The 26,464-nt window shown below is 49.5% G+C and overlaps 1 protein-coding gene across 3 annotated transcripts in view; it reads right to left on the bottom strand.

The window, feature by feature from the left end:
* Positions 1-26,464, bottom strand: part of HDAC4 (histone deacetylase 4) — a 286,142-nt gene that overhangs the window by 112,137 nt on the left and 147,541 nt on the right. The gene's annotated exons all lie outside the window — the stretch shown is intronic.

Raw genomic sequence — 26,464 nt, 5'->3', positions numbered from 1 at the left:
AAAGCGAGCCTTAAATTACGGACCTCACAAAATAACCCGACGTGGGTGCTCCTACCGTGACAGGACAGCATGTGAAAAGCCGAGGGGTGCCGGCGGGGAGCCCCTTACTTCCTGCGAGGCTCCTGTGCTGCTTCCCCTCCTCGCAGATGAGCGCCCCGGGCGCTCCTCGTACAGAGAGGAGGGAAGACAGCCCAGCACCGAGGCCCATGGTCCCTGTCCCTTCCAAAAAGTCCCCCTCACAACCTGCTCTGGGCTCACGCAACGGCACAGACCAGACCCGGGGACCGGAGGCTGGGGCCTCGCCCTCTGGGGGGCTCAGGGCTCCAGTGGGAGCCCAGACTCAACACTCACGGGCCCCGCCAATGCCAGCCCCTCACCACTTGGCACGGGGCCTCATCCTAGCACCTCTGCCTAGACCCTCTGCGGGTCAGGCCTTGCGACAGACACACCTGGCCTCGTCCTGGGGGCTCCCTAAGTGAGCGTGGGCCACTCACAGGCCGGACATAACCCAGTCCCTCAGGAAGTCTGTGCCCCACAGTCCATAGATTCTGGAAAAACAGCCCATAAGTGGAACAACCCCTCAGGAGAGGGAATTTCTGTGGTCACTGCCAGGCGGCAGGTCCCATGCCGACCATCCTTCTGATGAGCGAGGCGAGGTGGGGCGAGGCCCAGGCGAAGCCCTGGGTTCTAACCCCCGAGCTGACTCCCTGAGCCCTGGAGTCCTGGACTGGAACGTGGCCTCACACCTGCAGGGCCGCTCACCTTGGAAGAGTGCAGGACGCTGCTTGGGACAGAGCGGGGCCCTGGCTCTGGGGCTGAAGTCACTGTCTCTCCCACCCCCGGGACCAAGCCCTGGCCTCCACCCCAGGCCCCCAGAGCCTGGAGCAGCTTCCATGCAAGGAATGCCTGGGACCTGGCCACAGGGAATGGAGAAAAATCCTCAATATTCAAGCAGTTTCAGAAAATATTTAATTCTCCTCTTTGAAGCCCTAACAAGCCTGGGATAAATACCAGCTGACTGTTTTTCTTCGGTTTCTTCCCCAAACTTTTAAAATGTATGTATTTCTGTTTTTCTAGTGGGGTATGAGGCTTGATGTGTGGCGAGGTCTTTATTTGATATTTACGTGAGAAAAATCTGCACAAATGAACTTTTGGTGAACAGGCCTGGGGACCGGTGGATCCCACCAACCTCCTTTACCAGCTGGTAAAGACTGGCTTTTATTCATTTCCTTTTTCTTCTTTTTTGATCATTTTTATCATGTAATATAAGAAAATGGAAAAAGAGTGCAAACAACACCAGTTTTATAAAACCTCAATCAATATTTTCCCCCATCTGCTTCAGACGTTCTTTTAAGGAACAGAATACTATGGAGGGCAAGGAGGAGGGCTCAGGAAAGAGACTTAGAGAAAAGAGAAAGTGACCTGACGTCTTAAAGGAAATTCAGTTCATGTTTTTCTTTCTCCGGTGGGGAGAGGTGGTATGTATTACCCTGCTTTCACTGATGAAAGTACTGAATGCTTCCTGAAAAACATTGTAACTGTGAATGATGGCAGATTTTTCCAGTTCCCTTTCTGCATCCACAGATGGGCTCAAAAAGTTTTTCTACTAACCGGTTAACCTACCTAGTTCCTTCATGGATTACAGGTGAGTTACTTAGCAGACCTCCTCAGGTTAGTTGGCCTTTGCTTTCTTTTTGGTCTGCGTAGGGTCTTTATTGCTACGTGTGGGCTTTTCTCTCTAGTTGTGGCGACCGGGGGCTACTCTTTGTTGCCGTGCGCAAGCTTCTCACTGTGGTGGCTTCTCTTGTTGCGGACCACGGGCTCAAGACCTGCGGGCTCAGTAGTTGCGGCACACGGGCCCCAGAGCACGCGGGCTTCAGTAGTTGTGGCGTGCTGGCTCAGTAGCTGTGGTTCGCAGGCTCTAGAGCACAGGTTCAGTAGTTGTGGCACATGGGCTTAGTTGCTCCGCGGCATGTGGGATCTTCCCGGACCAGGGCTCGAACCCGTGTCCCCTGCACTGGCAGGTGGATTCTTAACCACTGCGCCACCAGGGAAGTCCCAGTTGGCCTTTGCTTTCTAAGGATAAACCCGACTCTTGGTCTTCCTGGGTTACACACAGACAGACAGACACACACACACACACACACACACACACACACACACACAAAGACGCCGATGCCTTCAGCCTGTGACCGTTTCATTACGCACATTTGAATCCATAGTCCTAGGTGAGACTGGCCTGCGGTGTCTCTTACACTCTGCTTGTCTAGTCAGGGAGCGGAATTTTAGCTTAAGAAAATAACCACAGAGAATCTGTGAAATAACCATATTGCCTGCATTTTGTAGCAGTATCATCTCACTTGCCCTGACAGCAGGGGTGGTCAGACGTGGTCCCCGCTCATGTGACGTGCCATGGTGACCTAAGACACTATGTAGGAACAAGGCCATCCCCACGATGCTGGGCAGGAGACGACCCATCCACCGCTCACTGTCGCACCCCCTCCCTACTTCTGATTCTTCCTAGGCGGGGTCAGGAGGACCATCAGAAATGTCTAGTAGTTGTAACGTCTTCAGAAACTGAACACAGGGCTTCCCTGGTGGCACAGTGGTTGAGTCCGCCTGCCGATGCAGGGGACGCGGGTTCGTGCCCCGATCCGGGAAGATTCCACATGCCGCGGAGCGGCTGGGCCCGTGAGCCATGGCCACTGAGCCTGCACGTCCGGAGCCTGGGCTCTGCAACGGGAGAGGCCACAGCAGTGAGAGGCCCGCGTACCGCAAAAAAAAAAAACACTGAACATAAAACAACTTTAAGGGATCCTTTTTATTGACTCCAAAAATAAGATGGGCCAAACGTTTCTAAGTATGTGTTCACGTACTGCGGAAACACTCCTGCTCTGTGCTGGGCACTGGCCTGTGGCAGGTCTGATGTGAAGACAGGCAGGAGGGGGCAGTGGGGCCGATGGAAGGCCTGGGGAAGGGTTCACACCTTCCCCAGGTGTGAGGACGGGGCTGCATCTCTGAGGCGGGAGGGGCGCTGGGGGTGAAAGAGGTGGGGCGGTGGCCACAGGGGCAGTGCGGGAGGACCCGCGGATGGCTGGGCAGGACCAGGCCCTGTGGATGGGGCGGCAGGGCGGGGAGGGGAGTCACACCCACCACCCGCCAGCTGAGCCTCGCTTTGTTTACTGCGCCTTTTCTCAGCCTCCTCTGTGTCTGGAGACGTAGGGAACCTTAGAAGGAAACACCCCCTGGTCATGCCACAGACACCGGAGCGGATGCACCCTGGGGGTGGGCACGCAGGGTGGCGAGGAGACCCCCCCACCCCGGCAAGCCCCTTCTGCCTGCAGTGAACAGACAGAAGGGAACGGGGGGCACGGGGGGCGGGGGGCACGTGCTGTCCTCGGCCCAAGGCATCCCTGTTCTCACCACGTTCCCTCCACATTTACTGTGAGAAAGGGATGCAGGTCCTGCCTGGGTTGACCCTTTTGAGGTTCCACATGAAACTTCATTCTTCCGCTAGAGAAAGTCAAAGCAGAGCAAAGAGAACGCAAAGCTAGACATCCCCTCCGTCAGACGCACCGCGACCAGCTCCTGCCATTTCTTCACACTGCGTTTACAGACACGCAGACCAACACTGCAACTTACACGAGGCCGGGGGACCCAGGCAAGGTCCTCCTCCCGCTTCGCGCGCCCAGCCTCGGGAAGCCAGGCGGGTGGGGAAGTGGCCGCGCGGTCCCCAGGCCTGGCCTGAGCGCCAGCTGCGGCATCAGACCCACAGTCCCCATTCATTCCCATCGCTGGCGGGTGCGTCAAAAATGACTCGGACTATTTCTGTATCAAAAACTCTCTGAAATGCCATGAGTTCCCAACAGAAGCTGCTGGTGCTTTTGACCCAAAGAGCCCTGAAGAAACAATGAAAGCTTCTCTACTTAAAGAATGCAGCATCAAGACAAAAAAGCCTGTATTCTCATGAATATTTTATGGCACAGTAGAAAATTGCTTTTATAGGTTGCGCCTTGAGAAACATATTAATACAATCAGACTCATGACGTTAGTAAAAGCACAAAGACTATATTCAGAGTTTCAATAAGAAATGGCTACGCCTGGGCTGTGAATTATAAGTTCTCAATCAGAAATAGAAAAAATCTGCTAGTCTCTATTTTTTTTAAATAAATGATCAGAAAAAAAGAAGGACACTGTAATTTTCCATTACATGGGTTGGGTCCTCTTTTCATAACACCATTTCATGTCATCATATAGATAGGAAAGAAAGAGAAGGACTATTCTTTAGAAAACAGGGCTGACGTTTAGGGTCTGTTCAAGTAAAGAACGACTCATTCAAATCTAGGGGACAATAAAAGATATTTCATCCACGGAGCCACGGTTTCCCCTTACCATGACGTTTGTCTGCGTGTGTGAGGGTTAGGGAGAGGAAAGACTGCAGGGGGCGGCGGAGGAAGAGAAAGAAAGGGATGGGTATATAGGAAACGTAGAACTGAGTTCAAAATATTTTCATCTTTTATGGTGAAATGTGTCACACACCCTGGAGAACAGAAGGGTTAAGGGTGACACAGTCACCCCTCCACCTCAACCAGAACCAGAGCATCGCCCTCCGTGCCCCACACATCACATGCCTTTGCCCCCAGCAACATTCTGACTTTGTTCAGCATCCCCGCTTTTCTTTCTGGTTATAACATCTACAGATGTATCCCTAAACATGTGTCCTCCACGTGACTGCGGTGAGTACAGGAGCAGTGGGATGGGAGGTGACAAAGGTTCCCAGGAAAAGACAGAGTCGCAGTTCAGGCTGCCTTCAGCTTCTAGGACAGGTGACAAAAAAGAGCTCTGTCCGGGAGAGGTCAATAGTGACCCCCGGGAAACCAAGGGCCACCCCCAGTGCAGCACCCGGTGGGGCTGTCTGCGGGCCAGCACTGCCCTGTGTCCTGCCGCTGCTCCGCCCAGGCTGTCCTCCTCGCAGGAGGCCCCATAGAGAGACCTGCCTCGCCTGGTAAGTAAGGCCGGAGGGCAGGCAGGTCCTCACAGGTCAGCCCCCCTTCCCACACCTGCCCCGGCGGCTGCTGAGCTCTGGTCCAGCCGGGCGGCCCAGAATCTCCTGCAGAGTCGCCCTCTGAGGCCGGCCCCCTCACCCATCCCACTGGTCTCTGTCCCAGCGTCGATCACCTGATCCCTTTACCCCACTCTTCATTCTTCTTTCTCGGTTCATTCTTTTTCTACAGGAACTCAGGCTCCAAGAGGGTCTTGAAAAATGAGGCACGTGAGGTTTCACGTCTGAAGAAGCACTTACTTCCCTGTCAACGTCATCAGTACCTGGGCTGTGTACAGAATTGCAGCCTGGAAGTCACCTTCTCCGGGGCGGTGAAGGCAGCAATCCACGGCCTTGCTCTCCACACTGTCATTAGAAAAGCACGGAGCGGCTCTGGCTCTGGACCCTTTGTGCTTGCCCTTTCTTCTGGATGTTCAGAAGCCCATCTCCCTGTCCTCAGTGTTCTGAGATTGGAGAAGCAGGTGGCCTGCTGAGGCTCTTCCCTCCTCCACCGTGGGGGGGCACGCAGCTGGCCTGCTCAGTTTCTCCAGTCGCGGGGAATTTCCTTGAGTTACTGGGTTGGGCAAAAAGTTTGTCTAGGTTTTTCCGTAAGATGTTATGGATGCTTTGTTCACCTCCTTGTTTCTGTTTTCCCCTTCCGAAACTTCTTGGGTGGTAAATCTCCCGGAACAATGCTCTGATTTTCTCTTTCACTCTCTCCTATTTTCCTTTTCTGTGTCCAGTGCTCAACTTTATTCGAGATTTCTTTAAACGTATACTGTAAGCTTTTCACAGAGTTTTGCATATTTTCTGCAGATGTGTCCCTGAGTACGAGTGGAGGCATGAACCCTAGCTGGAAGCTGCGAGCAGAGAGGGGTTCTCAACGCTGAGCTTCACTGGACGGTGTGGGGAGCTGGCCTTAGTCAGGACGCACCAGGCACCCTGGTTCGAGGCTCAGGCGCCCAGCACAGCGGGGCACCTGCTTCTCTGCCAGCCTGCATTCCACCTGGCCCAGCCCCCTTTTGCTCCTGTCCCAGAGGGCGCAGGACGTGCGGCTGCTCTTCGAGGATGCTGTGGCATCTATCCCCCGGGCCTCTTGGTTGCACTGACAGGAGGCCCGGAATCTGGCTTTTTCTGCCCAAACTGCCAAATCGGTTAAGACTTATGGCTCTACTTTCCAACTTTCGGACTGTTGGTGATGTTGTTTCCTTTTCTGTTCCCCCAACTTTGTGAGCTGATGACATCTCTCTGGAATGTATATTTTTATGTTTTAGGGAAAAATTTCAAAAACACACAAAGGCAGAGAGAACAGTATAATCAACTCCCAAGGATCCATCAGCCACCTGCCACCTCATGGCCAACCTTTTCTTCTCACACCCGCCGGCGGCACTTCCTTCTAGATCATCCGGAAGCCTATACCAGCCAGCCCAGCACGTTATCCATAAGGCCTTCGGTATCTCTAAATGAGCTCTTAAAAAACACAGTCGAGGGCTTCCCTGGTGGCGCAGTGGTTGAGAGTCTGCCTGCCGATGCAGGGGACACGGGTTCGTGCCCCGGTCTGGGAAGATCCCACATGCTGCAGAACGGCTAAGCCCGTGAGCCATGGCCGCTGAGCCTGCGCGTCCGGAGCCTGTGCTCCGCAACGGGAGAGGCCACAACAGTGAGAGGACCGCACCGCAAAAAACAAAACAAAACAAAACAAAACAAACAAACAAAAAAACACAGTCGAATACCATCAACCTACCCAAAACAAATTAACAACTCCATGACATTATCAAATAGCCAGAAGGTATTCCCATTTTTTTAGAGAGTCTCATACACATTTTTGAAACTTTATTCAAATCAAAACCCAATTAAGGTCCATTCACTGCAATTGGCTGATATACCCTTTGAATTCTTTTTAATCTAAAGGTCCCCCACCTTCTCCCTCACCCCTGCACCCTCCAGCTGATGGGCTGAAGACACTGGTCACCCGTCCTGTGCCGACTCAGCCTGAGGTGTAGATTCCCTGGGAGCTGGAAGGGGGTCTGAAGGCCCAGAGGATGCAGCTCTGGTTGCTATCAGGGCCGCCTTCCTGGAGAGGTCCTGTGCCCCTCGGGCTCCTGTGTTATCGGCAGCTAACGTGCTCACCGATGATGTCTTCACTGTTGTAAACAGGGCTTTTCTAGCTCCATCCACCCCTCTTGATTTGCTAGCTACATTACTTCTATAGTGAGAAAGGGTCCCAAGTCAACTATCTTGTTATTCTCACAAAGGGTTTTTAGAAGAAAGGCAGGGCGAGCGCTTGATTCTCTTCCTTTATTTGTCCATTTTTAAAAAGAACAAGCTGGCCCTGTAGCATGTTCCACGTGTGATCAGGGAGGAGGGTTTTGGTTCTCGGGACCACGGTGAACTAAGCCTCTGTACTCCTGTCCTAAGGCTGCCGTGTCACTGTGAGTCCACAGGCCGCCCGGGAGCAGCTCTCTGTGCAGCTGAGACAAGGTGTCCTGGGCTCTCCCTGCACTTCCTGGGCCCCACAAGGAAACAGGCGTGTCTCCAAGGATAACTGGGTCCCTTTAGTGGGAAACAGTAGAGACCATCATCTAGGTTTCGGGGTGACATGGTTTATAACGAATATACCTTTACTGGCACTTTTGTGAATTTCAGAAGTGAGTGAAATTAGATACACGTGTTCAACCTGTCATCTCACCGCGGAACTCTGGGTGCATAATTTATTAAAAATATCATTCAAAAGGGCTGAACAGTCACAATCAAGTTCCATTCAAAATACTGATTTATATGCAATATCATTCCCCAAAGGTGCTCTTAACTGAATTACAATTATTCTATTTAACTGTGTGTGTGTGTGTAAGGAAAATGAGGTACAGAAGTGCTTTTTAATGTGAACATTTAAAAGTATTCTGCAGGGAATGTAGAAACACAAGTGACCCCCACTTCAGCTTCTTACGCAGATAAGCATGTATCTCATGTCTTTTTGCCTCCTTTAGATGTACATAAGCAATGCCAAAGAGATAACTTATGCGAACAACCCACTATCATATAAATTATACTTGAAACATAAAGATAAAAAATATTATGGTACAAGAACAGGTTGTTACGTTTTACATTGTTTTGTTTTCAGTTGAGATCAAAATGTAAAGAAAGAAATAAACGTATAATACATGGAAGTATTTATACGTGTACATATAGGAAGGTTGTTTTAATCTGGTCTGGGGCAGGGAGAGAGATGTGACACACATCTATTAAACATAACCCTCTGACGGCTTCCCTGGTGGCGCAGTGGTTGGGGGTCCGCCTGCTGATGCCGGGGATGCGGGTTCGTGCCCCGGTCCGGGAGGATCCTGTGTGCGGGCGGAGCGGCTGGGCCCGTGGGCCATGGCCGCTGGGCCTGCGCGTCCGGAGCCTGTGCTCCGCGACGGGAGAGGCCGCGGCAGTGAGAGGCCCACGTACCGCAAAAAAAAACAAAAACAAAAACAAAAATCCCTCTGAGCCGTGTTTTCTGTGCACGCGGTTTCCTTGAACACATCTAGACGTCAAGAAGGGAGCGGCCCTGGCTTACCCATGCTTCTGCCTTCCAGACAAGAAGGGAGTTGATCCCTCTTCAAAAGCAAGGAGAAATATACCGGAGCAGGGCACGGGGTCCTCCAAGCTGGAGGTAGGAGGGGATGTCTGGGGCAGGCACACCTCCCCCCGCTTCCTCCAGGTCAGTAAAAACATCACGACGGGATCACAGTCCTGTGGGCTGCTGGCCTGGGCTCACTTAATGTGTGAACAGGCACACTGTAGGATATGGATGGATACCAGCGTTATCCCCATTTGACAGGTGGCGAAACTGAAGTTCGGGGACTCTAAGAGACTTGCTCGAGGCCACACAGCAAATGTCACCGGCAGACTCCAAAATGGATGCTAACCACAGGTACCCCAACAGTGACACAACGCAGAGCAGGGAGAGCTGGGGGCCCGCAGGTCACCCTGGGGTGGTGGTTCTCATCTCAGGCTGGGCGGCGTAAGCAGCTTGGGGACTTGGAAACAACAGGGCCCGGGCCCTGCTCAGCTACAGTGCACGGCATCCCTGGGGGCTCCAGCAGCTCTCGGGCGATCAGGACCCCCTGCGGCCCGAGAACCCCCCCCCACCGCTCCGGAGCTCTGAGACCGCCTCCCACACCGGCGGGCCTGCTGACCCCTGGCCTCCACGCCCACGGCTCCGGCTTTGGACTCCGTCCTGACCACAGGCCGGGTGTCCCCCACGATCACCGGCTCACTCTAGCACCCTGCAGTCCAGTGCTGTCCACGGGAGAAAACTCTACTTTTTCTGAAGAGCTCCTGGGGCTGGGGCAGCCACAAGAATCAGCTCTGTGAGCTTCTTCTCACGGCCGAGACAATGGCCCCAAAGGCACAGCCAGGCCGGGTCTGCACCACCCAACCGGCACCAGGAAACAGGCTGAAAAGCACCGACGAGCCCAACGCGGCCTGCTGAGCAGAGGCAGAGACCGAAAATCCCGGAAATCTTCTCTTCACTGCTAAAAAGATAAAGCCACCACGAACACCAGGGCGATGTTTCATACCAGTCTCTTCACCTAAGTCAGATTTCACCACCACCCACTCATACCACGCCCCCGAGCGACAAGTTTTCAAAGTGCTTCTCCCTGGCAGAGAGTCCAAGGCCGTCAATACCCTGAGGCCTGGCCTCCCAGTCAGTGCCTCCACCAGGGGGGTCTTTCCCACAGCCACTTCGATCCTCCCTGGAGGTCCCCGCTGGGCTGCCCTGAGTGTCGGCAGACACCAGCGAGAACACCACAAGCCACCATGGGGGTAGCAGAGCGGGAGGTGGGACTGTTCGTGGAAACCAGCTCTGCGGCCTCCACTTCCAGGCACCAGGGAGGTGTTTCCAAGTAAAGCTAGTGAGAGAAATCCAGTCCAGGCCCCCTGCGTCAGCGGCTCCTGGGGCCCGCGGCACACAAACTTGGTCCCTCAAACATCCAGTGTGGGTCAGAGCGCGAGGACACAATCACACACGCAGCAGGGGGGCGGGGCCGGTGCGAGTTCAAATCCTACCGGGGGACCAGCAGGCACGTGGCCGGGGCCATGCGTGTGGCCCAGTGTCCATCACGGGGCCAGGATGCAGCCTCGAGCCTGGAGGTCTCTGTCGCAGGGGCCGCGCAAACGCAGGGAGAAGAGCCCGGGGCGGCTGACGCAGCGGGATGGGCGTCCAGGCAAGGCGGGCGGAGCTGAGCCCATCCTGCCTCCCGGGCGGGCTCCTGAACACCTTTCCCCCAAAAGTGGGCCCAGAAAGTGCTTTTCACTGAGGGTAGTGAAGACCCAAGGTGAAGCCTTGCGGTCAGGATGCGGGAGAGACCCCCACAAGGGTGCCAGCTCACCCTCGGCATCCCCACAAGTGACAACTGAAGACAGAGGTCACGGACGTGCGTGAGGACACGTGCCCACGGCGCCCGGGCTCGGGCTCCCGGCAGCCCAGACGTGAGGCCCCAGAGAACAAGCCCGCTGGCCTCCGCCACCAGCACTGTCCACTCTGCAGTCCTCAGGGCACCAAGCCCTGCCCTGGAGGGTCCAGCCCTCGGGCCGCTCAGCCTTACAGAAGCTTCCAGGAGCTCCCACAGAGCGAGGAGAGAAGAGGGGAGGAGACCCGGGCCCGGCGTCAGGTTGGATCAGCCAGCGCTACAGCCTTGCCCTCCCAGGCCGCAGGGCCCACAGGGCCCACCGGGCAGACTCTGCCCCCTGCCCCCAGAACACGAGGACGGGATCCAGGAGTGTCACCGTCTGAGGGAAGCGCGCTTCGCTTGCAGGCACGGGGCAGCAGCAGGGGCCAGCGACCTAAGGACGAAAATTCTCCTTCTCACGTGAACAGGAACTTCCCTTTGTGATGATCAGGTTAATTTTAGCAAAATCAACTGTAGATTCATAAAGGATAAAAACAGAGGGCTGAACGTGCTGAGATACTGGAAAACTCCATTTTGGGCCTTCGCCAGCAGTGAAGATGCCTGATTGGAAACCTTGGTAACGAGGGGTCACACTGTGAGGACCCCAAAGGGAAGCAACCGCAGCCTCTTCTCCCTCTCCTAGAAATACAAACCCACAAGGGTCCTTTGGGTCCTCGGCTGGAAACCCCGTCAACTGAAACAGACTTGGGGTTTGCAAACAAACAGACTGGGGCTGACAGTCCCAGGACTGTCTGCAAAGGGCGGGCAGTGTGGTCACCCACGTGGAGGACAGTGGCCTAAACACTGGGAGGAAAAGGAAAGACGGGAGCCGTCCTCCATCCTCCCTGGCTGTGACCCCGTGGGGGGGGCCTCACCCAGGTCTCCGCATCCCTCCAACGCCAGGAACGCAGAGTCAGGCCTGCAGGGAGCAGCCCGCCGCCTGCCCCTTTCCAGTGGCGCTGGCCCGGCCCCGGCCCGGCCTCTGCTCCGCCAACTTGCTGTGTTCACAGCAGCACAGGTGAGGGGTCCCTGGGTGCCCGCAGACACGGAGCCAAAATGGATTCTCAGCTTCAGGTGTTGTGAACAGGACGCAGAGACACGCCAGCTTTATGAGGCACCGAAGAACAAGAACGCATCTACTTAACGCAGAGGGAGAAACAAGGCCTCAAGGCCGGGTGCTGATCCCATAGCAGTGGCTGACAAGGAGTTAGGTCAGATCTTCCCTCCCCCCTCCCACACTCGCTTCTCTTCCTTTGTCAAAGAAATAAAAAGCTCTTTGTAGGATAGGAGCACATAGGGAAGAGAAGTAAGACACCAGGGCAGAATCTAGGTGATGTCAATGTTTCTGTTTCAATCAGACCGTCGTTTCAGTGAGGCCCCTGCTCCTCTCCTTTCTCACTCACTGCACCCACACCAGCCCCCCATCCTCCAGCCCAGCTCCCCAACCCAGCAGGGAGGTCAGAGCTGCAATTCAGGCCCGGTGTCGGTTCCAAAGTGTGGGCCCCCGACTGACTGTGACGGTCAGAGGTCAGACCTCAGAGGCAGCATATGAAGACAGATGGCTGAGCATTTCCAGGACTGGTGGGAGACAGGGAAGGCACAAGCAAGCGGGGAAATAAACCAATAAGGGCAACAATCAAGACAATTTCAAAGTGGAACCACAGACACTAGAGAGAAAGGTCAGCAGACCTGAGGACGAGCGAGGCTGCCCGACAAGGGACGCACAGAAACAGCCAGAAAACAGTGAACCAGCTCTGAGCGTGCAGAGAGATACCTGCCAAGCTAGAACTACGTGCTCGGGGAAACTGCGATCCAGGTTGAACGCAGGGGCTTCCCTGGTGGCGCAGTGGTTAAGAGTCTGCCTGCCGATGCAGGGGACACGGGTTCGACCCTGGTCCGGGAAGATCCCACATGCCGCGGAGCGGCTGGGCCCGTGTGCCACAACTACTGAGCCTGCGCTCTAGAGCCCCCGAGCCACAACTGCTGAACCTGTGTGCCACAACTACTGAGCCTGCACTCTAGAGCCCGTGAGCCACAGCTACTGAAGCCCGTGTGCCTAGAGCCTGTGCTTCGCAAGAAGAGAAGCCACCGCACTGAGAAGCCCGCGCACTGCAACTTGGAGTAGCCCCCGCTCACCGCAGCTAGAGAAAGCCTGCGCGCAACGAAGACCCAACGCAGCCAAAAATAAATAAATAAAATAAAGTTTAAAAAAATTATATATATATAAAAGAAAGAGTGAATGCAGAACATGCACAGATGGAGGCAGATCAAAGACCAAGACAGGTTACAGACTCGCCGACAAGCCTTTGGTTAAGAGAAAAGCCCACAGAACGTCTGAGATGAGGGAGAGAAGATGAGTGCAGAGTGTGACAAACCCGAAGCTGAGTCCAGACGAACAGGCAGGAGACGGGTAAGAGCATCCAACTTGGGAGCTGAACTGACAGTGAAAACCGTGGCTGGTGGGGAGGGAGGAGAGCATCCGGGGGCCCCGGGACACCTGCCCGCCGTGGGCGCCGGCGTAACGGTTCACGCTTAACTGCTGGGGACAGAGGGGAGGCCTCCCAAAGCAGTGGCTGGGCACGGCAAGATCAATAAAAAGATTTTAAGGAGAAAACAAGACACGTGGCTGCTAACCTCCCCCCACCCCACTCCCGAGTTGGGTCCTCCTGGTGGACGTACACAACTGCATCTAGAGTCGGGCCCAAAATACTCATACCTGAATCGGATCAAACCTCCAGCTCTAACCACCAACGTACAGGAAACACAGGCAACAGAGGTCCATTTTAAATGACAAGACGGGGATGAAATCAAGCAGAACCTAGAACACAGGGAAACCCTACAGGACAAACAACCCAGTATCTTCAGAGATAAACTGCAAAGGTCAAAAAAGGGAGGGGAGACACAGATGACCTGGAGACAGACCAGTCACCATGCATGAGCATGAAATGGACCCCAAGTCAAACAGTAAACTAAAGAAGCACATGTTTTATTAAACACCATCAGGGTGAGTGGATAAAGAGGACGTGGTATTTAAATACAGTGGAATATTAACCATAAGAAAGAATAAAATCTTGACATTTGTGAAAACATGGATGGACCTAGAGGGTATTACTATGCTAAATGAAATAAGTCAGACAGAGAAAGGCAAAAATACCGTATGATTTCACATATGTGAAATCTAAAAAACAAAACAAATGAACAAACATAACAAAGAGATTCACAGATACAAGAACAGACTGGTGGGTGCAAGAGGGGAGGGAGTTAGGGACGTGAGGGAAACAGGTGAGGGAGTTACGGGTCTGAACTTCCAGGTTCAAAATGAACAGGTCACAGGGTTGTAACGTACAGCACAGGGAACAGAGTCAGCAAGACTGCAGTATCTTTCTATGGTGGCAGATGGTGACATCTTTTAATGTCTAGAAATACCGAATCGCTATGTGGTGTACCTGGAACCGACACAGTGCTGTATGTCGATTCCACTTCAATTAAAACACACACACACGCACACCCCCCAGGGACATATAAATACTAGGTGAACAGTGAATAAAATTTAAGAATTGCTGACCTTGTTTAAACATGAAAATGGCATTGTACTTACGTTGAAAACAAAGAGTCCCTACCTTTTAGGGAGACAGGTAGGTACTGGGATAGTTACAGATGATACGATACAATGAGTGGGATTTGATTCAAAATGACCGTGAGGGTAGAGGTGGAGGGGTGAGGTGGGACACAGATAAAACACAGCTGGACACGACCCGACCCTGCTAAGTTCGCTGATAAGACCCTGAGGGCTCCTTCTACTAGTCTCTCCACTTCTAAGTGTGTCTAAGATTCTTTATGATACAAAGTTAAAAAAAATTTTTTAATTACATTTCTAAATATCTTCTGTGTCAAAGAAGAAATCCTAACAACCACTTAAAAATAATTAGAATCGAAAGGTAATGGAAAAAGTACATATAATAAGTTGAAGGGTTCTGCTCTTACTATATTTAGAGGAAAACTGATAACCTTAAACGATTATATTTGACAATAATGAGGATACAATTAGTAAGCTAGATAGATGTATCTTCAGAGAAAACACTAGAACGAATCCTAGGAAAACAGAGGGAAGGAGATAATAAACACATAAATAAATGGAAAATGTTCATTACACTCATACATACCAACACAATAAGAAATTGGTTCTTTGAAAAGACCAACAAAATAGATAACCTTCTAAGAAGAGTGATTTAGAAAATGAGAGAAAAGCACAAACTTAAAACATTAGGAATTTAAAAGGTCACCAAAGTTCAGATATGGCAGAAATTGAAAAGACTCAAACAACTTCAGGCCAATCAATTTTAAAACCTACATAAAATAGATACATTTCTAGAAAAACGTAACTTTCCCAAGTTGACAAAAAATAGAAAATACAGCAACTCTATAATCATAAACTAAAGTGAAACAATACTTGAAAATCTTTCCACACAGATCACATTAGAGACAGTATTACCAACCATTGGACTAACTGATCATTCAATTTTAAACAAAACTTTCAAGAGAACAGAGAAATAAAGAGAACTCCCGGCTCATCCTGTGAGGCTAGTGCAAAACCTTGCTACAAAAACCAAAGACAGTATAAAAAAGAAAAATTACAGTCCTGGTCATGAATACAGCCACAAAATTCCCAAATGAATTATTAGCAAGCTTGATCTAGCAGTCTATAAAAAAGATAAGAGACTAAAATAAGCAGTATTTTAAAATGAGAAATGCAACATCTACACAGAACGTCTATGAATGTAATTCACTGAATTAATCATCCTCATAATAGAAATAAGTATAATATAAACTCCAACAACTATAAAAGCCCTCAGCAAACTACGAACAAAAGAGAACTTCTTTAATCTGCAAAAGAGGATCTATTAAAAAAACACGGCAGACTGGTGCCGGGGCGCTCGTTTAGCGTGCGCGCCCTAAGCTTTGGGGCTGAGCTAGCGTCTTGGGTTTTCTCTTATTTCTCCTTGCTTTTTGACTTTCTCCGGTCGCTGGTGTCTCCGACTTTCGATATGCCGTCTTCTTTGCTGGGCTCGGCAATGCCGGCCTCCACGTCACAGCCCTGCAGGAAGCTTTAGAAAATGCCGGGTGGCTCATGGACCATCAGTTGCAAGGAGACTGCACGTACCCAGACCTTTCCCATCTGCTCATGGGGTCTGCCCCAAATAATCCCACTGTTTCTGGCATGTCAGATATGGTTTATCCCCTATGAGGACCTGGTTTGCTGTCAGCACCCCAACCTGCCAGAGATCAGTTCCACTCAAAGACTTCTTCTCCCACCTGAACTTGTTGAACGGTTTGGACGTATCCTATTACTTTGTATGTCCTGTTACTTTGTAGGTAACTCTTTAAAACATTTAAAAATTGGTATCCTCATTATTATAATTCTAGTTTTGTGTTTAATTAGTGTATAAGTTCATATAAGGGTTTTATTTAAAATGCATTTACGTATGTGGCTAGTTTGCCACGTGCCTAGAATATTTCATGTAAAATTGAATGTTGAAAATTGTCACATTTTAATTGTTTGGGGACACTGAGGAGAGCAAATTGCTTACAAGCAACTCCGCATTTTTAGATGATATATGGCAAGGCATTACTTTCTAATTAAGTGCTATACAGGGAAGTTTTTACTACCACGCCTTTTCAGTTCAAAGACCCATGATGTTTGTTTTTATTTTTTCCTGTACTTGAACATTTTAAAACTGAGTAGTGGCTCTGAAAATGTTTAAAACAAATCTGCAAGTCTCTGGTGTGTTTGTATACTTACTGGTGTCTTAGAATTGAAGTTGATAAGTCATTGTCTGTCTAAGGATTACAGCAAGAATCCGTATCTAAGGCTACAAGAAACTGAAGTATTGATACTAATGCCATCTTCATAGACTGAGAAGTTAGATGAGTTTTCTTACCCTCTAAAAGTTAGATTTTATTTGTTTTTCTTAAAGGGTGGCATACCCTGTAAAAGGACTATATTTATCTTTCTTTGCTAGGAAGCTTTTCTGAAGAGCAGTCTGTAACTCTCTTAATAAAGACATCGAGATGCTATATAAAAATTTAATCTGAGACTTTTAAAAGTATGTTAATCTGTTCAGGGTGAAAGGGCTTCATATTTCAAAATAGTGTGATTTAGAAAAAGAAAAGAAATGAAACATTAGGGAAAATGCTTATAAAATAAATAGAAAAACTAGTAAAATCTAATCTATATTTTCCCTAAAATTTTCATTGTTTCTCTGAGACTTTGTAAAATAGTGTTATTAAATAAATAATACATCCTATCATATACCCAAAAAAAAACCCGCAGCAAATATTGCTTTTAATGGTGAACCTTGACCGAGACAAGAGTCCAGGCAACACCACCGCAGAGGAGCTGGCTGATGGGGGAATAATGCAAGCAGAGAGGCAAGACACACCACCACGCCTCACAGACGCTATGATCAAAATATAGAACTCTTCTCCCGTTAAAAAACAAAAAAGAATTACAGAGAAGTTAATGAGGTCATTTAACAAAGTGCTGGGTAAGGTCAACATACAGAAAAACCCACCTACATTTCAATATTAATGCAACAAGTAGAGAATCCCAGTATTTTAAAAAGTACAAAGTAACAAGAATTATATGTAACAAAAGATAGAAGAGACCTTTATGGATAAAAAATTATAAAAGATTACTGATAGATATTTTAAATGACCGAAGGACAAGAAGACTCATTACCATAAAGATATCAGTTCTCTTCAAACTGATGTATTTCGTGAACTTGAGAAGGTGATTCTCAAACGATATAGGAGAACAAGCCCGAAGCAGTCAGAGCAGTCCTGAAGAAGATGGTGTGAGTCCTCCACACATGACTATGGGAAAGACGGGGTATCCCATGTTTCTTACGGAAAGAAGATGGAACTCATTCCTATTCACACTGTACACCAAAACTAATTCCACATGGATTAACACTCGAATGTGAAAAAGGCAAAAGTTTAAAACTTTTTGAAGACACTCTTTGGAAAATATCCTCATGACCTTCGAAAGAAAAACTCAAGATACAAAACGTGCTCACCACAAAAGAAACAACCGCTCGCGTTGACTACATTTACATTGAGAATTTCTGCTCAAAGGCAGAAATAGAGACACAGATGTAGAGAACAAACGTATGGACACCAAGGGGGGAAATCGGGGGCGGGGGCGGTGGGGGTGGGATGAATTGGGAGATTGGGATTGACAATATATACACTAATATGTATAAAATAGATAACTAATAAGAACCTGCTGTATAAAAAATAATAAAATAAGATGTGGAAAAAAAAAAAGAATTTCTGCTCATTAGACACTGTTTAAAAGTGAAAGTCTGAGTCCTGAAGAAGGTGGTCCACACTGTATATAACTGACAAAGTACCTGACAAAGGACTTGGCTCTATAACATATACGTAACTCCTACAAGTCAGTACAAGAAAGATCAAAGAGAAATGGCAAAAAGGACACGTAGGTTTTTCACAGAAGAAGGGCTCTTAGTGGCTGAAAAAAAATAGGTTAAAATGCAGGATCCCGGGCTTCCCTGGTGGCGCAGTGGTTGGGAGTCCGCCTGCCGATGCAGGGGACGCGGGTTCGTGCCCCGGTCCGGGAGGATCCCGCATGCCGCGGAGCGGCTGGGCCCGTGAGCCATGGCCGCTGGGCCTGCGTGTCCGGAGCCTGTGCTCCGCAGCGGGAGAGGCCACAGCAGTGAGAGGCCCGCATACCGCAAAAAAAAAAAAAAAAAGAAAATGCAGGATCCCATCAGTAATGCAGGAGAGGCAATCAGACCACCGTGAAATGGGAGACAGACATCCACCCCATTCTGGAGCTATCAAGTGTCAGAAAGGCTACAGATGAGGACGGACTTTCTGGAAACTCATCAGCTTTCTCTTATAATGCTGAAACTTGGGCCTATGACCCACTCCCAGGCATACCCACGCTTGAAAAATCCCTGCCTGTGTGTACCAAGACAATAGCACAAGAATTGTCATTACAGCACTACTAACTGGAAACAGCCCAAAGAGCCATCAACAGATCAGCTGTGGGATATTAAGAGTGTGTAAGTGTATTTAGCAGTGAAAATGAATGATTTACAGCCAAAAAAGAAATGATGTCATGAGTCTTGGAAACAATACTGAATTTTTTTTAAAGAAAGCAAGCTGCAGAAGACTGTATCAGTATGATGGCACTTTTAAAAATCTCAGAAAAAGTAAACCTAAACAGGATGCTGTTTAAGGAAGCAAGCATATATGGCAAAGTAGTTTCTAAAAGAAAGTAAGTTAAAAAAAAAAAAAAACTCAACTGCATCCCTAAATAAATAAATAAATGAAAGCAAGTCGGTGACAAACACAAAACTGAAAACAGGTTTCTGCTAGTGGCGAACGGCCGACCGCACATCCCGGCACTCGTTACTGGGCCTGCAAGGAAAAGGGCCACCACGTGTGTGTGGTTGGCAATGGGGGTGCCCCCTTGGGGGAGATGAGCCCAGTGGAAACCAGCCCAAGACAACGTCTCTCTCCACTTTTCACCACGTGTGATCATAGAGGACCGAATGACAGTCCGCAATTCTATCGCCCTGACTTCTTAGGAACAGAGGGCATTCAGCAGGCCCATTTACACAATGGTCACCAGGATTCCTAGCTGGAAGGAGGCTGGGCCAAGGGGCTGGAACCTCCCCAGTGGAAACCAACCCTTGTTCGTGGAGCCTTGGAAGGAGGCACAAGACAGGGCACATTCCTTTAATGCCTTATGTTGCACTAACCCCATCACAGAACCTTTAAATCACATTCCACAAGTCCCGAACCTCCTTTATAAAATACTTAAATACATCCTCAAGAAAGGGGGCAGGCATTGGCTGTTAAGATCTATTTATACATTTCTTCAAAGGAGGAGATGAAGAAATCGTAACTGCTACATGATTAGGAATTAGAAACACGACTGTGTGATGAAACCCTCCAGCTTTAATCCCCTAAAACCACTTGCTCCCCAAAGAATTCATTAAAATTCCACTTTAGATTGACCTACTCAAAACTAATTTTAAGTGGAAATTCTTGACAGAAGGAAATATACTGTTTCCTCCATCTTTTTTTTAATGGTATAAACACGGAATCGGTGCCCTCACAATACAAAATCACTAAGGAGCACAAGATCCAGCTTCCCGGAAGCTGGAAATAATTAAGGAAAGCTCTGTCCTCCCCGAGGGCCCGGCCTTGCTGCTTCTCCCAGAGGGCTCAAAGTCCCTTTTCTAAGAGTGACAGCCCCTGGGGACGTTTATTGAGCTGTGGGACGCTCCTCGGCCCCTGACACATTCCCCAGAATCTGGCATCTTAAAACATCTTCGAGGACTTTTCTTTCAAATACAAGCAAAGGAAACCCCCCCCCCCCCGAACAAGCAGACAGAAGGTGGTGACAGCGAGCATCGCTGACTGGCCCTGTGGGGAGCAGGTACGTTCTCTGTGGCACCAGATTCAGGGTGAAGATAAAAAGCGGTCCATTCCCCTCAGCACGGGATTTCATCAAATCGTTGCACAGAGTCTAGGGTCCTTTTAAACAACATCTCCTTTGCAGATGAAAAGTGCTCGTAAAGACTTCGGAAAGTTCCTCCAGGGACCAGTGAGGATGTGGGGAGACAGCTTTTCATTGTTTCATGGATGTTTTAACTTTGAAGCCCAGCAACAAGTGTGTTCAAAAAGAAATGGATAAAAGTGATTGTGAACTGGGGTGTTTAAACTTTCTGGAGTGTTATGTGGAGTCCAATTAATCTTCAACTTAAACTGTCAAAGTACAAATTTAAAGGGTCTCTACACTCACCACCTCCTGGCTCAGCTGAGGCTGGGGCTCATTCTCGACATTCAAAGAGCTGCATGCTGTGAAGGACACAGCCTGACGGCGCCCAACCCACCCCCTCCCTCTGAAACTTCCACCCCAGGGACAGCAAAAAGACATCAATCTTTCCCCCAAGCCCCGTCCCTCAAGGAGACCACAGCCATAGAGTTCTTGAAGCTGGGAAGGGACCTGGCTGACCAGGGACTTCTGAGGCTGGGGAAGGTCAGGGTCCAGTCACCTCTGGCCACCACAGCCCGCCCGCCACACACGGGGACTGTTGCTCACCACCCCCCAGAGAAGCTCCCCGCTGAGGGCAGGAGCTGGGTGCCGGCCTAAAACGGGGCACTCCAAGCTGATTCACCGAGGGTTGGCGCGGGGGCCACGCAGGGACCCGCAGGAAGGAGTTGAGAGGGTGCTGTCCAGGTAAAAGGATCAGGCCAAGACGAAGGACAGCAGGTCCTGTCTTCTGAGACACTAGGAAACGGCGAGGCCCTGCCCATCACCTGGGCAGGGAGGCAGCCAGTCCATCAGCCCTGCTGGCTTGTGGGAGACTCACCGTGAGCTGTGGGCCAGCCCCGAACGTGAAGACAGAGCAGCCAACCAAAACAAGGCTCCACGAGCCTTTCCGTGCTCACCGTCTGCTGCCCCTCACCCGCCCCCGAGAAGGCAGGAGCGTTCACGTGGCTCCCCGTGGTCCCTCCAGAACCCGGAGCGGTGCCAGGAAGAGGGAGGTGGGGGTGACCAGGGCGAGGGAGGGCCTGGCCCTGCTCACCAGCCCCCGAGCCGTACAAGGACTTCCTGCCAAGCTGGGGCCGGGCGTGGGAGGGGCCCATGGCCACCGCATCACAGACAGATGCCGCTCACCTGGCCCAGACGCTGTGGACTCAGCCAGGGCGAGTTTAGAAAGAACACATGGTACCAGAAAATCCAAGTCGACAGTACCGGCCAAGTGCAAGCATGTGAGAAAGCACAAGGTGAGAATGAGGGGCCGGCCACCCGCTGCCTGCTCTCTGAAGCTGGCTACCGGATCAACCCCAGCCAGGGGCCCGACTCTCCGGAGGAAGGTCCCCCTCAGGCAAGCCCCCTGCTGCAGCTGCAGCCGCTGGGTCCTGGAGACCATCTATTTCTCCTCCGAAGAGCCAGGACAAGACAAGAGCCCCAGACCAGCCCGGCCAAAGCAGGAAGAGAGCCCCGACCGGCCGGCCGGCTGACCGGACCAGCGTCCTCCTACAGCGCTCTCACCGAGGGGCCACACTGCAGCTGCCCCGGCTCAGCAATGGCGATCAAAGAGTCCCTAAATCTTAGTTCATCAGAAGTCACCGAGAATAAACGGGAGTGGAACAGCCTCTCTGGAAGGCAATTTGGGGATGTGCATGAAAATCCCTAAATAAATATTTACACCCTTGACTCCACTCATAAAAATTATGATCTATCCACAGCATGCACCCAAATTTATTTTAAATACATAATCCTAATTGTTCAAACGGTCAAATACATAAACTCTTAAGTATTTACATATACTTCTGATTATATTCTGTATGGTTTATGCATTTCAGTTAGGACCACGTTACGCACAGTTTCACCTTAGCGGTCATGCGAACGCTTCCCACATCACTGCATATAGAAATACACATATATGTTTATATATATATATATATATACACACACATATACATATATATGTAATATTTATATTGAAAATTCCGTTCAAGAACAAAAATGGAATATTCTCATTTACTTTCCTAGAGGAGAAAAGAAAAAAGGGAAAAGTTTCCAAAACACGTTGGCTCTAAATGATTAGATTTTACTCACATTGCCCTGAGAAGAAACAGTACTGATGACATGGCATTTGCTGAGCACTTACACCTGCGCATCCCGGGCGCCTGGACAGGGCAGTGCCAGGCTGCCCTGGTGGAGGTGCTCTGACGCCCACACGTGCTGCGCCCCCCGCCCACCGATAATCAAGCCTTCCGAAGATGAAGGCTCTCTTAGTCTGGTTCTTAAATTTGATGGGTCTCCTCAGCAGGGGCAGAGCCTGCACATGAAGCAAGGTCTGTCCGGGCACCTACATCCTCAACAACTTCTAAATGTCACCATCCCTGGTTTGGCAGAAGAGAAGTGAGCAGCAAAAGACTTGTTTAAACAAGGGTTCCATTTCAGGCCATTTTCCCCTAGCCCTGGCATGTCATCCTCGTGAGGGGTTCATTGACAGCTCTCCTCATAAAAATGGAACCGCTTGGCCACCTTGAGGACTTGGGGGCAACCACCAGACAAACCCGAGGCCATGGCAGAGACCAGGCCCATCCTCAGCCAAGGTCACTGGCCTCAGAGTGGGGACGGGAACACACCTGTGTGGACGGGAACACACCTGTGTGGACGGGAACACACCTGTGTGGCCCTGGAGGCTGAGACCAGCCCAGTACTGGCAGGGGGAGGGTTCCCAGCAGCTGACAGCATCACTGCGGAGAGCAAGGGGTCCTGCCCACCCCTCAGTGAGGACCAAAATGACGCGATCTTTAGACCCTATTGGTAGAAACCTTAGGTTGAACTTAAAGTTCCTTACATTTTAAAAGGAAAGTCATAAAACAAACCAAGATGTGGGAGAAGAAACTTAACGTATTCATTTTCTCACCCTTCTTAGTGGTCAACAATTACCATTTTAAGGTTAAGAAATCAGTAAATGATAGGTAGTAAGCATATTATTATGTTATAAAGAGAATCACCTGAACTAAGAATAACACTGTAACTAACAAAATCAGAAAGCGAGCAAGCAAAGAGGCCAGAGATCCTGCAGTTTACTGATGATCTGAGCTCTTACGAGGGACTCACAAACACTGCAGAAGTTGCCATATCAAGAAACAGCCACAGAGCTAAATATATGGGCTTATAAACGGTCCCGGAGTAAGATGTGGAAAGAGGATACAGCCTCCCAAGTGACCAAAAGGACAACACAACTACTGACACTAAACCAAAGAAAAGGCCAGAAAACCCACCAACAAGAAGCCCCGAACCAGAAGCGCTGAATACAGAGAATAGAACATAAAAACTGGATGAAAAGCTTAGAACTAAATACATCTGTTGTGTCACCAAATGTAAATGGGATCTGTTCACACAAAGGTGATCAGATTAGGTAAAAAACAAAACGGAACCGTTACTGTCTACATAGAAAGCAACCAGAACACAACGGGCCAACAGTAACCGAAAGAAATCTGAGGTCAAACTCTCAGTATCACAAAGATCAAATCTAAAGCAAATGCTACACAAGATAAGGGCCATGCAATTTACCTTAGATACGAGTGTCCTGGAGATGCGTGCTTTCTAATAAAAGACAACACAGAGAATGCAGAGAAATAAGAAGAAAGGGACAGAAACACGGAATTAGCCGTTGATTTGAACTTGCTGCGGCACACTTGACAACAGTGTCATGCCGAGGATTTGAAAAACACGACGAACGCTTCGGCTAAGCTACACTTCAAATGCTGCACAATGAAAAAATTTATGCTTTCTTCTTCAGACCCCCCACCAAGCACTTACGAAAATCAGTGCCACATAAACACAGAGAGTTTCCAAATACGTACACAAACACCCAACGTACAGGCCGCAGTCCCTGAGCACACTGCAACAGAATCAGAAATGAATAAAACCAGAAGAAAAACAGAAGTCCAACTATAGGAAAACAGAACACCTTTCTCCTGAATACTCCAAATCCAAAATGAAAGTGAAGAAACTTTATAAAGATAATGAGCACATCACCTGTTGAAAATTTCAGAATCTGCTCACAGTGAGCTCAGAGGCTTAATTCACAGTCTTGGGCACTTACGTCGTTGTTTTAAAAAGGAACGGAAACAAACAAATTAAGTATTGGACTCAGAAAGTTAGAAAAAGAACTCAAAAATTAAGCCATATGTTGTTCAAGAAAAAAGAGGAAGAAGATAATAAAGCTTAAAAAAATTAAAGGAGTGACTGAGTCAGGAAACAGGAAATCCATGGAATGGCTAAAACCCGCCATGGAACAAAGTTTGCCTGTGCTTCCTGGGGGCAAAAACACAGGGATGACAGTTGAAGGAGGCTTCACAAACAAAACGAAAACAACCCTTTCGTTATGAAAACCTTCAAAGACACACAGAATCAGAGAGGGCTATCGCGAACACCCTCGTATACAGCTTTAACAAGTAATCAAGATTTTGTTTCATCTATTAACATCCATTTTTTGGGGTAACTGCATGGAATAAAATATCTCAACTTTAAACTGATAAAAGATGGCAAAGAATGAGTCATTTTTTAAAAAAACAGATTTTTCTCATTAACATTACGAAGTGAAAAAGTAAGTGTAGATTCACAGGACGTTGCAAAGCTAGCACTGAGCGGGTCCCAAGCATCCTTCAAGCAGGCTCACTTCCAGCTGCATTTCAGTGTGAGCTGAGAGCAGGACACGGGAATACTTCGAACTGAACAACAGCCATTTCCATACACTGTTAGGACTGCTTGAAATGTACGATAAACTCAAAACTCTTATTTTCAGCCAAACTTCACTGGTGGAGAGCCGCCTCTATACTGCCCACCAACTTGGTTTGATTCTCTTCTGGCGCGTGTTTTTCCAAAGGTCCTATTAAATGACAAGCTGAAACTACTACTGAAGTTGTTACGAGCTTGGAAGAGACAGAGCTTTCCTTAACAGGTCCCTTAAATGGCTTTTTCTCCAGAGTAATAAATACACTGTGACAACAATGCAGAAAGCGTTCCAAACCTGAGTCTACAGAAAATAAAGTGACTTAGACGTAAACGTGGCTCTACACGTGCAGCCCTCCCGGGCCCCAATGACCCCTCCTCTCCCGGGTGGTTCTAAGAGGACCCGTAATTCTGCTTCAGGAACACATCCATCATGTCGCTGCAATTTTCCTGGCTTTCCTGAAGCCCGTGATGTTCTTTTCATGGAATCTGGTACGCATAACGGGGCAGGCCATCTGCACTCCTGTGCTCTGTGATTTCAGATGAAGCCAAGTGTTAGATCCCCCCCCCCACTCCCTATTTCAGAACTTCTCCTTAAAGCTCTTTGGAAAATCCTTGGACTGTTTCTAATTTGTTCTGTATCCCCCAAGAAGAGAAACTGTCTTTGGGAAATATTTGCAAGCTCCAATGGAGCAAGAGCTGTAAATAAAAGCCTGGCGTGCAGTTGGGAACTTGGCTTTCGAGAAGCGCACAAATGGCTTCCGGGAAACTGTAAATAGAAACAGGCCTGCCCGCTGCAAAGCACGGGAGACGCGCTGTAAGTTCTCACGCACAGAGGCAGGCACCAAAGACAAGCGCGGCCCCTGGAAAAAGCGCTGGACGGAGCAGTGTAATTTTATGAACGGGTGTTACTGAGAGCTCTAAGATTATACAACTACAACGCAAAGGCAATAAAATAGAAACAATAGCAGAATACCCAAGGTCTCATCACTGAGCACCTATTAAAAGCACACCCCCTGGTATTATCCCCTTTGGCCCCCGTGACCCCACGCTGGGGCCCCCGTGGTGACAGGATACACAGATGGGGGACCCAGGCTGGAGAGTCATCAGCACCTTGCCCAGGTCGCTCAGGCAGTAACTGCACACCTGGGTTCAATCCGGTCGCACCGCTGCAGCCCCTGCACACCTCCACAACCTGCCCACACCTTGGGCCCGGGCTGTGCTCGCCCCAGCATAACTCACAAGTTACTCTCTGAAAGCCATTTTGCTTACCCTAAGCCCCATGGCTAAAAACACATTACCTGAAAGTTAAAAATAGCTCCAGTGGTCCAGGAAGGCCACAGATCTCCTTTGCCATCGTCCTTGCCGTTTCAGTTACGCAAGGTCAAGTTTACATGATGCAAAGAAGAAAGCATTTCAGAATTTCCGTCTTAGCAACCTCCAGACGTTTGGTTATGTAGTTCACCTAACAGCTGGGCTGCAGTAGGAACCAATATTACTTAATAGCAACAGCTGAAATATTTAAAAATAGAAGGTGTTTCTTCCACTTGGCAGAAGGAGGAGAGAGGGCAGCAGAGGGCGGCCTGAAGCGGGGCTGCGTTTCTGAAGGTGAGCATCCCCCCGGGGCTTTCTGGAAACCAATGTGCCCAACGAGGAATGCAGCATCCTTTCAGGGCTCTGTGG

The sequence above is a fragment of the Phocoena sinus genome, chromosome 7 (assembly GCF_008692025.1).
Source record: "Phocoena sinus isolate mPhoSin1 chromosome 7, mPhoSin1.pri, whole genome shotgun sequence".
NCBI classification, from domain to species: Eukaryota; Metazoa; Chordata; class Mammalia; order Artiodactyla; family Phocoenidae; genus Phocoena; species Phocoena sinus.
The sequence above is the reverse complement of the archived record's forward strand: the minus strand, read 5'-3'. Positions and strand labels throughout refer to the sequence as shown.